We start from the raw sequence: 10,668 nt of genomic DNA on the forward strand, positions 1-10,668 counted from the left end.
TGAACAAGAGAGCTGCATGCATTCTCCTGACAGAGGAGCCAGACAGCCCAATCTGTCACAATAGGCTACATGGCATGTTTTCCATACAAAATGAGACTCAATGCAGCTGCTGTAAATGTTTAATATCATCAAAACAACACACAGTTATGGTCCATTCACTGTGCAGCATAACAACTGATTTTGTTAACAGAAAACAGGGCCGAAGGAAAGTCATTACAGAGGGAATATTCAGCATGAAGCCCACTCAGTCTCTTATGATAAACACACAATAACCCCAGGTTCCAGTGTCATTATAAATTCAGCTTTAGACTTCAGCGGCGTACACTTTGAGCTAATTGAATTATCCTCTCAGCATCGAGTGAGGAACCGCCTGCCTAGCCCACTGTAGGGCAGAAATTCATCATCTCGGTGTTTTGGCCGCGTTGGATGCTGCACAGCTGTTGGTTGGGATGAACCCCGTGGCCCTGATGGTCTCTCGTCCTCAGCGGTGGCTCTGTTCACGCTCCACACAGGGTCAGGGGGTGTCAGGAGCTCTTTTTGTTGAGATGGAAATACTCTTCCCCTCCAGGGTTTGGCAGATGAATGGCAGTTATGCCTCCCGCTGTGGCTGACCTTGGGAGAATGGTTCACACCCAGAAAAAAAAAAGAGAAAAAAAAACTGTAGTGGTGATGGTGGTGAGGGTCCTACGTCTGCTGCTATGGAAACAGAGAGACAGATACTTGAAGGGAGTGTTGTGCTGGTCCGCTGTCTTCCTGTAACACCAGCAAAGTCACCTCCCTGACGCTTTATTTAATTAGTATAGAGCACAGCATCGAGACCAAGCCAGTGATCTTGACCAGACTGGATAGACAGTGATGAATAGGACAGTATATCATCACAATTACAGATTACAAGACCTGGACGAGTGGGTTATTTAAGACTATAAGGGCTTTGGATGGATTTAGTATGCCACGTAGTCCTATACCTCACAATCAAATATGAGTTTATAATAGAATCACACAAATTTTATTTTATCAGCCTAAACATTGTGACATCAGCAGAGCCAGACATCAACATGTAAAAATCACAAACCTCTAAAATCCCAGTTACCACTTCTTACATATGCATCGATTTGTTCATGAGCTGATTTCTTTCAGTCCTAGCCTACTATAATCTCTAATGAAATTTTTCTTTTCTTTTCTTTTTTCCACCTGCTATTGAAACTGCAACACTGTGGAACTGCAGGGGTCCAGCAGGATGACCGGAAGACAACTGGGTCCCTTACTGAAGCTAAGATGTTGATGATTGCACACGTATGGGTGGCATATCGGATGCAGAAAGCACAATAAACAGGTAAACAGATACATAAAAAGCAAAATACAATTGCTGCATGCTCAATTTATGTGACAAACCTGTGTCATCAAGGGCTAGCTGCTCCCAAATTTGTTATTTATCTACTGGGAATGTTGTGAACTGAGCTTCTGGTTGTCAAAGTCGAGTTGTTATGATGAGGAGAGAAACAGAAACACGGAGGATGAGATGGAACAGCAAAATAAGTGGGTTATCCTCCCACATAAAGGTGAGTTAAAAGTTGACATTAATTAACTAGTTTTCTCTAAGTACCTAAACTACCTCTTACCTAAAACAATCTAAAGTAGTTAATAACTGTGAGTAATAATATTAGTAATGCTGCAGCAGCTCTTGTTTTTTTCACTATTTTGGGTTCAAGGCTTCAATCCTGTTCAGTTCAATAACATAATTTGCAGTTGCTGATTGGCTAGCCGAGTGGTTCCCAAACCAGTCCTCAAGGCACACCTGACCCAATTAAGGTGCATACCCTATTCAGGTAGATCTGTTTCAACCAATTAGCATGTAACCATTAAACGGATTAGGTGTGAAAGAGTGGAGCTGAAACAAAAACCTGCAGGGCAGAGGGCCTTGAGGACCGAGTTGGGAACCACTGGACTGACTGATGATTAGGACACGTTTTTAAGCCCACCACAGAGCTGATTTTTTTTTTTTTTTCAGCACATCCATTGATCTGTGACAAAAATTTGCCTCAAGCAACTTATGGTCAATTCAGATGTCCACTCTATTTTTCAAAATATGCAAAATCAGTTAACATCTGTATCTCCACAAATCTTCATTCAACACAGACATTCTTTTGTTTAGATATTAGATATCACATGTTTCAAATGGGGCTGAGGTTGGTCAAATGTTAAGTCCACAGTGATTCAGTGTTTGATCAAACATCAAAATATTTGACAATGCACCTGATAACAGCAGATTGTGAGGTTTTTTTTTTTTTTTTTTCAGAATTGTATTCCCAACAGTTAAATTGTTTTTTTTTTTTTTTTTTTTTAAGGTTTAAACTGGCAAAAATGTTCCTGTCATTTTGTTTTCCTCAAAAATATTGTGAGTCACTGAGGACAAGCCATGTGCTCAGTGGCTCACAGTCTAAGTCACCTCACCTGGAGATAAAGGTCCTGTGTTCAAGTCCTCCTCACAGACACTGGCAATTTTATCTCACCTGCTTTTCAAGCTTTTCAACCATCCAACATGTGAGCTGACACTGATCTGAAATTCTCAGAGTTCCCAGGCTTTGTTTATCCACTGAAGCTTAAAATTTCAGAATTCATAAACTCTTCAATAAGCATCAAAGCTCCCTAAGCGCTCATGCTGCTTGGACCCCTGCTCGTTGAGACTTGTGGCTATATTTCAATTAAATTTTTATTGTACTCAAGGTCTGTATGTCATAAATATGTGTTACCTATGAGTAATGTGTACCATACTCAGCATATTCCACATTCTTCCACATCCAAACACCAGCGGAGACCTCCCTTCATCTGAGAGAAATCTGCTTCTAGAAATCCAGTGAGTCCTTTGGCCAAATATCTGAGGGTCTGCATTTATGGCTGTATTTTTCTGTTTGAAACACAAAATAATACTCATGATGACAGAGGAAAAATTGTCATATTGCAAAATGAAAGTTTGTGAGAAGGAAATAACATGGGATAGGTGATGAATGGAGGGTGTTGCTTCTACTTCACCAAAAATTTAGATCAGCAGCCACCACTTAACAAGCCAACAAATGTTTAGTAAGGGTGGAAGTTACTGATTTACATTTAGCCATGGCCCTATAGATTGCCTTGAGTTTTCTGTTTTTTATGTACAGCATTCATTTCTAGCCTGCAAACTTAAGCAACACCAGATAAAGAGACATAAAAAATGGTTTTATGTTATTTAGGTCTATAAACAGTTTGTGTATCCACTATTTTCTTGAAGACATGTTTTTCTTTCTGAATCACTTGCTTCTGTTAACTACTGTTAATTTTCTGTATCCCTTATCCATTCATATTGAAATTTGAATGATCATCTATAGGCTGTTTCAAAGGTAGATCTGCGTTCACCTGAACTACTTCTTTGCTACCTTTAGGAATCCTGTATGATCAAAGTTTCACCCACTGACACCACTTTTCCTTTTGTCTGTATTTGTGTGCAGGTAGCAGGCTGGAACATCGGAGGCATAGCCACAGCTCCAAACATGACTCATGTGATTATTTGTATTGATCTCCTGTGCCGTTGGAATGCCTGCTTTCACGTCTGCATGGATCTCCTTGAAAACAGCTGGGTTGTAATGGACGGCCTTCTGGTGAGTTGCACATGTGTGTTCCATTGTGTGGGTGGCTTTGATAACGAGTTCACAGAGGATAGCAGCTGCAGCAGAGACCACAGATTAGGGCTGGGAGATATGGACAAAATCAAACATCACGGTATCTTTGATCAAATACAATTGATATTGATATTGTGATGATATTGTTGTGATGACTATTGGTGCTATTTACGCATAAGAGATTATTAGCAATATGGATATGATAATCATAGAGGTAGAGGCAAATAATACAACAGCCAGAAGAGTCTAATAAATTGAGAAAATTGCATCTCTTTACTGTAATGCAGCCTTTAAAAGCAGGAAAATAAACTCATGTCTTATTGCAATATTATCATATCCAAAACTCCTTAGTCTCATGTCCTAGTGTTGATATAATATTGATAGTTTGCCCAGCTTTACTGCAGATAAATCTCATTGTCATTGTGAATACAAATACCCTGTCTTTAACATATTTACTCTTTATATAATAATGATAAAACAATAACATACCAGTACATCAAGTCCATGTTCTGTGCCGTCTGTCAAATGTTGGCTCAAACAGCGTTTCTAAAGGTAGAACATCACTGTTGTAGTCACATTATTAACCTTGTAGCATGCACGGTCACTTACTGTAGCCTTTCCTGCTCCTTCGATTTAAACCAGAGCTGTTGGTAAACCTAACAAACATGACTTTATATGTCAAAAAAAAAAAAAAGATATAGGATCACTGCGTGGGTCCTGAATCAGCCAAATGAGAATCAGGTGCTCTTTGTAGAGGCTTAGATCAATAGAAAGTATGTTGATGTAACCCTTTGTCTTTTTGACTAAGCATCCTGTGTTGAATATGACTGTAAAATGCACATTGTTTTGTTCAACACAACAGTGCTGGTTGTATTTAAAAAGGAGACAAACTTAAGCATATTCTCCATTGATTTTATATGTGTTTATCTTGGTCCGAATAACCACTTAACAACCATCTCAGTGGCCAGTGAAGCTGTGCACAAAAGCAAGGTGGAACAAAGTGCCTTGCTGACTCTCAGTGATTAATGTCTGTATGTATTGTATTAACATGTCAAGCCAGACGTATTTCTCCCTACATGCACCCTTTCGACACTGGAGGGCAGTATGAGCATGATGTAGAGAACGCACATATCAAACATGCATACCTTCCATGTGAGTTGCCCATACAATATGCTGCTATAAATTAAGCTGCAGATTATTCTAAAAAAATTAGCTCTGTGTTACCTCAGTGAAGCTTTGGTGCAGTTCCACTTCATTATGCTCTCCAAAAGAGGCGCATTGTTCTTTTAGTGACACACTTTGTTAAGATGTCAATCACTTAAACACCTCTGCTCTATAATGAAGCACAATGAAGTCACATATTACATCTTCCCATTGCCCTGCGCCACAAGATCTTTTGAGCACCTCAAATTTCACCAGCAGGGGAAATTTTTTTTTTTTTTTTTTTTTTTGAGGACTCCATCCTGGCCGAGCTCGGGAACGCACTGGAACAAAGTTGGTGCTACAAGGGGTGCACTAGTTTCTTTATTATTTATGAGGTAGCTGTTATTCTGCAAATGAGTTTCAGCAAGTTCACCTGCAGCATGAAAGACATAAAATAGTTTCTCCCTTGAAGTGTTGATTATAGGCCCATGTTTCCCATTGTTCCACTCAAATCATTCAGCTCTCATTTCATTGAAAGATGTCCCTCTGTCTCCCTTCCCAGTCTCTCCATGATGTGATGTGGCACTGTTGTATTCATCTGGTCTTCAGCACACCTATCTTCCAACCCATTCCTTGTCCTGGTGCTGGTAGTTGAAGTGTTTGCGATGGATGACCCGGTCATGCAGTCAGGCGAGCTGACACAGAGCATGTAATTCATCAAGCTGAAGCAGAAATGGAGATGTCTGTCAAAAACTTGCTCGATGGCGACGTCTTTGGAGGTGAGTGCCAGACCAAAGCTGTGGTCGTGCTTAGTTTTCTGAGGGAATACTAATTATGTTTGCATAATTGGTTTTTACTCATTTAAGCAGGGAGCTTGTTTAAACTTTCTTCCCCTATTTTCACCCACAGCTAAATTTAGCTGCTTTGTAGAAAAAAAAAAATCAGCATTAGTGGTTTAGACTTCAGAGTACAGTGTCAATTGATCTCACATGTTGAAAGAATGAAGATAAAATTTGAAATGGCTTACAACTGCTTATGCGATAAGCTGCTGGAATGTTTTTGTGCTTCACTGCTGCATAGCTTTGAGCAGCCGCTTTTTGTGTTATGGCAAAGGGAAGTAAAATATGTGACATTTTGTGTTAATTTCCAGTTGATTATCTGTGATTATGTACTAAAACAGCAAATTTGCACCCCCTTAGAGAGATAGAGATGAAATGTGAAAGGCTGGAAATTAGAATCACCAGAGAAAAGTATGGCCTGGGGAGAAGCATCATGTAATGTGGTTTTCCATATCCACCTCGCACTCTCTCATTTTTTGCCATTTGAATGTACACAGAATTATTTACACCTTCAAGGCAGCTCGATTGAACTGCACATCAGTCAATTAGTAAATCAGAAATTTTCTATGATTCCAATTTAGCGTGGAGTCCTTGGCTCCCTCTGGTCCCCCCCTTTTAGTCTCCCACCCTGACAGTGACAAATTACTCCTCTGCTTGGCGAGATTGAAAATTAAAAGCATTTAGAGTTGCTCATGCATTTATGCTAATGAGAAATTCAGATATGATTTGCATGCGAAAGAGGCTAGTCTGAGAACTCATCATTGCCCCCCCACACACACACACACACTCCTCACCCCTGGCTTTAGCCCTGCATTTCTGAAGGCTCTCTTCTCCTTTTTGAGCAAAGAAAAAAAATGCAGTGTGTATACATTCTCCAAATGTGACATTTCGTATGTCTGAGCTTCATTACATACACAAAATTGTAATATTGCCTTTGAGTGGGTCTTTGTATTTACCGTACAAACCTACCATTGCCCGCCCCCCTCCTGTAGCCACTCAGCCAAATTGGGTCATTGTGTCTGGAGTTTTCCCATCACACCATAGGAGGGAAGACCAGGAACATAATGACATTGTGCAGTTTCTACTCATGCCAAGTCTTTTGTTGGCATCACTTGGAGAGGAAGCATTAAATACAGAAAGTAGTTACTATTATAACATTGGCAAGGTTATCAAAGTTTAAATTATGTACATCATTCTCTGGGCATAAGCTTCTAAAGTCCAATATCAAACTGTTTGTTCAAATGAAAAAGCCTTTGTTTTGTGATAAACATGTGCAGAACACTTTTGAGCCAGAGGATTAAAACTCTGTGCTGATTTGTTTTCCCAGTAAGCTCCATCCACGTCTTCTTCTCAAAATATCAAAGCACACGCTTCTTTGAATTTGTTTGTTCCAGACTTGCTAAATGATTGTAACCTTGGAAACAAGATGCATTAATGAAGGTGGAAAATGAAATGGGAGTTTAATTTGTTTCACTGTTCATGGCTGAGGTGAAATGGATTAGCTTTGATTGAGGTGTGCGATGAAAAAGGAAAGCGCTGACATGACACTTGTATTTGTCATCATGTCATTTCAAGGAGGATGCTGCAGTAATTATGAATATGGGTACACAGCAATTAAAAGCGGTAGCATTCATTAATAATTTTTATATTAATTTATCAGTGGCGGCTGAAATGATTGCCACTGCACACAGGCTTTCCAATTACGCTGCTTAATTAGAAATGTCAATATTAAGAAATAATTAAACTTGTGAATACATTAAGGTTGTCACAAATACTTTTCTAAAAAAGTTATGACCATCACTCAAATGATGTATTCTCTAATATGTTTTGCAATGATTTGTAAATTAAAGATTAGACTTTGAGCTATGTGTGTGCTGAACTGAATAGAGTAGAGCTACAGGATCATCAGTGTTTCTGCTATAAGCCAAGAACAATGATGACATTTGGGCATGGATGCTCCGCGAAAACTCGCCTCTAAGCAACTTGCAGATTCAGTTACTGAAAAAGGTCAGGAGGACAACATGAAAAAAGTTTTTTTTTTTCTTTTTTTTGGATTCCTTATCCGGCGCACTGCTCTCAGAAACAGCGCGCCTGTGGAGAATACAGTGTCATTAAGGTGAAAAGTCTCTCCCCTCAGCCTCAGCCCTCGTGCTGACTCATCCCTCTCAGAGCTGTGCCTGGTGAACGCCAGGGCCCAGAGCACTGTCACCGCAGAGGCCCCCGACCCCCTGCGGCCCCTGCCAGGACCAGAGGACGGTCCTCAAGAGATGCCCTGACTTCAAGGCTTCACTAGACTGTGTGGTCAGCGACTCACTGCAAGAATCCACAGGTACTCTAATACAGTGATTTTCAAACTCTGGGTCCTGACCCACCGGTGGGCCCCAGCGCAGAGACAGGTGAGTCGAGGGAGGCCTGCATCAGTGCATTCTTTACTCAGTGAATTTTTAAATCATGCAGTGCAGACACAATTTCTACATCCTCTGAAACACGATGCCCTGGGCAAGCAACAGTGACTGGAGAATGGTAGCAGCCTTCTTAGCGACCTGACAAATTTTTAACACCAAGAGCAGCCAAGGTGCTGTAAAAAAAAAAAAAAAATGATCAGGATCACTCTCCAAAAACAAAAGTAGGATGACTGATATATTGATTATGGTTTTGTAGCTTGTCAAAGACCTGATGGTTTGTTCTTTGCCTGGAAAAGTTGGCATGTCGTAACACTGGATGCACCAGAAATTTAAATGACAGGTAATGTCCAACAAATAATGATAGATTTTTATTGATTTACTCATGCAGAATGTAAGACAGTGTTTCACAAATGAATACAGAATTCACCATAATAATGGATATTAGGGCTTTGATAGCTTAACTACACTATGACAACTTAAAATGACCTCACAAAATAATTGGTGGATCTTGAGACAAATAGTCCATCTACATCTGGGACCTGGCATGACAAAGTTTGCGAACCCCCGCTCTAATCTGATGGGCTTTTCTCCTCTGGTTTCTTTTGCAATTGCATTTGGACTCTCGATGGACTCTCATGACTCTCGATGTGAAGTATCACTTCATCAGTCATTGTTATCATGATGAGATGTGAAGAAATGAACAAATCTAAATACATCCTCTGGTCTTTCAGAGGATGAGCTTGGTGTGCCAACAGGGGTCAAAGTAACTAAAACAGTTTACTCATGTTTTTTGTGTGTACTTGGACTTTTTTTTAGTATTTTATGAAGTCAGTAATTTTACTTTTACTGAAGTATAATTTTGCTGAAATGTTCTACTGAGCTACATTTTATATCCCATCAATTACAGAGTAGAAATATGGTTGCCTGAAACTTGACCATCATAAACTGACAAGTTGTGATTGGTCAGTCTGCAGGCTTGACAGGAGTAATTAGGCTTTACTTTGTTGATGAACTTTTTCATAATTTCCAGATTTCCAATTAAAATAATCTAGTTTGAACTTTGTTCCCCTTTAGACTTACATGGAGAAGGTCTTATTTAACATTAAGTTATTGTGTCTTAAAAGTAACTCAGTATTTTTTTGAAGAAGTTTTACCAGTTCTTTTTTTTTTACTTTGTTCCAGTAGATTTTTTCAGTAGTGAGTCTACTAAGTAACATATCAGCAAAGTAACATACATAAAAAATACTTTTACTTGAGTGGCAATTTCTCTAGTACTCTGTCTTTTCTTTGCTTTTTATAGAAGAAAAGAATCTGAATAATTTAGTGTTAAAATTCTATTTTTTAATGACTGCATATGCCTCATTAGGTATGCCCAGTGAAGTCGACCAGTCAGAAAGTGGTGCCACTATCGTTCTGCTCGTATTGGACAGACCTTACCCTCCACGAGCAGGATCACAGCCGCAGTGCAGAAACCTAAAGACAAGCGGACGTGTCAGCTAGGGGCTTGACAAATGAGCAATGGGAAAGTGAAGATTTTCAGAGATGTGGTTAGAAAACGATGAGCTTAAAGTCTTATAATGTTGATAATGAGTGTGAGGCCTGATACACTGTATGCAAAACAAAAACCAAAAACATAAACAAAAATAGGGTGCAGCTTTACTGTAGTGCCGGTAGATACTACAGCTTCAATCAACAGGAAATTAAAATGCGCATGCTGCAAACCTGTCACAGCAGCAAATGATTTCTGTGGGTAATTTGATTATTGTTTATATACCTGCATATATCCCTAATAAACATTTATTTAAAACTGGAAGTGAAATACTGCTTTAAAATCCAAGACTTAAACCCTTGTGTGATGCACGTCGAAAAGACTTAAAACATGACTCCTTCCTCATTTCTACTTCCAGATTAGTAATATTCTAACATTCTAATTTTGACCTACACTTCTCTCTTCATTTAATTGTAGTTCATCTCTTTTCACCAAAACATTCATAATTTTTGTTTCTGCTCTTTTTAGACGTCACACTGCCCAAGCACTCCTCCAGCCAATTGTTCTCTTTGCTGTAAGTTACACTGCTATTTTTGATGCAAACATGTGCAAACATGAGTGTGAATATGCCCTTAAACCTAGATAAGGTCCTGGTTTAGTGTTTCTTGGGCTACTGCACCTAAAACTTAGCAGGTAAGAAACTGAAAGACTGTTCCATTTTGTGGGAAATTCAGAAATTGTGGGGAAAAAAATCTGCTAAATACTTTAAAATACATTGTAAGTGATCAGTCAACATGTTGATTGATACACTTCACCGTGCACAATCAGGCTGTCACACAATGCATTTCCACATGCATCCACCCAAAATGAATTGAGCCGAGAATCAACCTAAAACCAGTGTTGTTGCATTTTTACCCAGCAGACAGTATAGCTGCTGCGTTGTCAGTTCATTGAATATTTGCTCTTATTCAAACGCTCAGTGTTCCCATTGTCCCTTAGTATTCAACTCATCAAAGTAATTTCTAGTGATGTTTTCCTCCGTTTCGTCCTAATTTATTTCTTTCATTTATTTTTCTGATTGCCTTTTCTTTTAATTCTCCATCTCTCAAATATTCACTTTTATACAAAAGAATACAATG

At 39.2% G+C, this 10,668-nt stretch overlaps 1 long non-coding RNA gene across 2 annotated transcripts; it reads right to left on the reverse strand.

The window, feature by feature from the left end:
- Positions 1-102: 102 nt before the first annotated feature.
- Positions 103-4,336, reverse strand: LOC115354033 (uncharacterized). Of its 2 annotated transcripts, none has more exons than XR_003927756.1 (4): positions 4,143-4,336; positions 3,391-3,697; positions 2,751-2,905; positions 103-696 (listed from the first exon to the last, which is right to left on the reverse strand). It is a non-coding gene; the product is annotated as an uncharacterized LOC115354033 (long non-coding RNA). The 2 variants fall into 2 exon arrangements; XR_003927755.1 differs by having other exon boundaries at positions 103-612; positions 4,143-4,329.
- Between the last annotated feature and the right edge of the window lie 6,332 nt (positions 4,337-10,668).

Source organism: Myripristis murdjan, chromosome 22, assembly GCF_902150065.1.
Source record: "Myripristis murdjan chromosome 22, fMyrMur1.1, whole genome shotgun sequence".
Taxonomy (NCBI): Eukaryota; Metazoa; Chordata; class Actinopteri; order Holocentriformes; family Holocentridae; genus Myripristis; species Myripristis murdjan.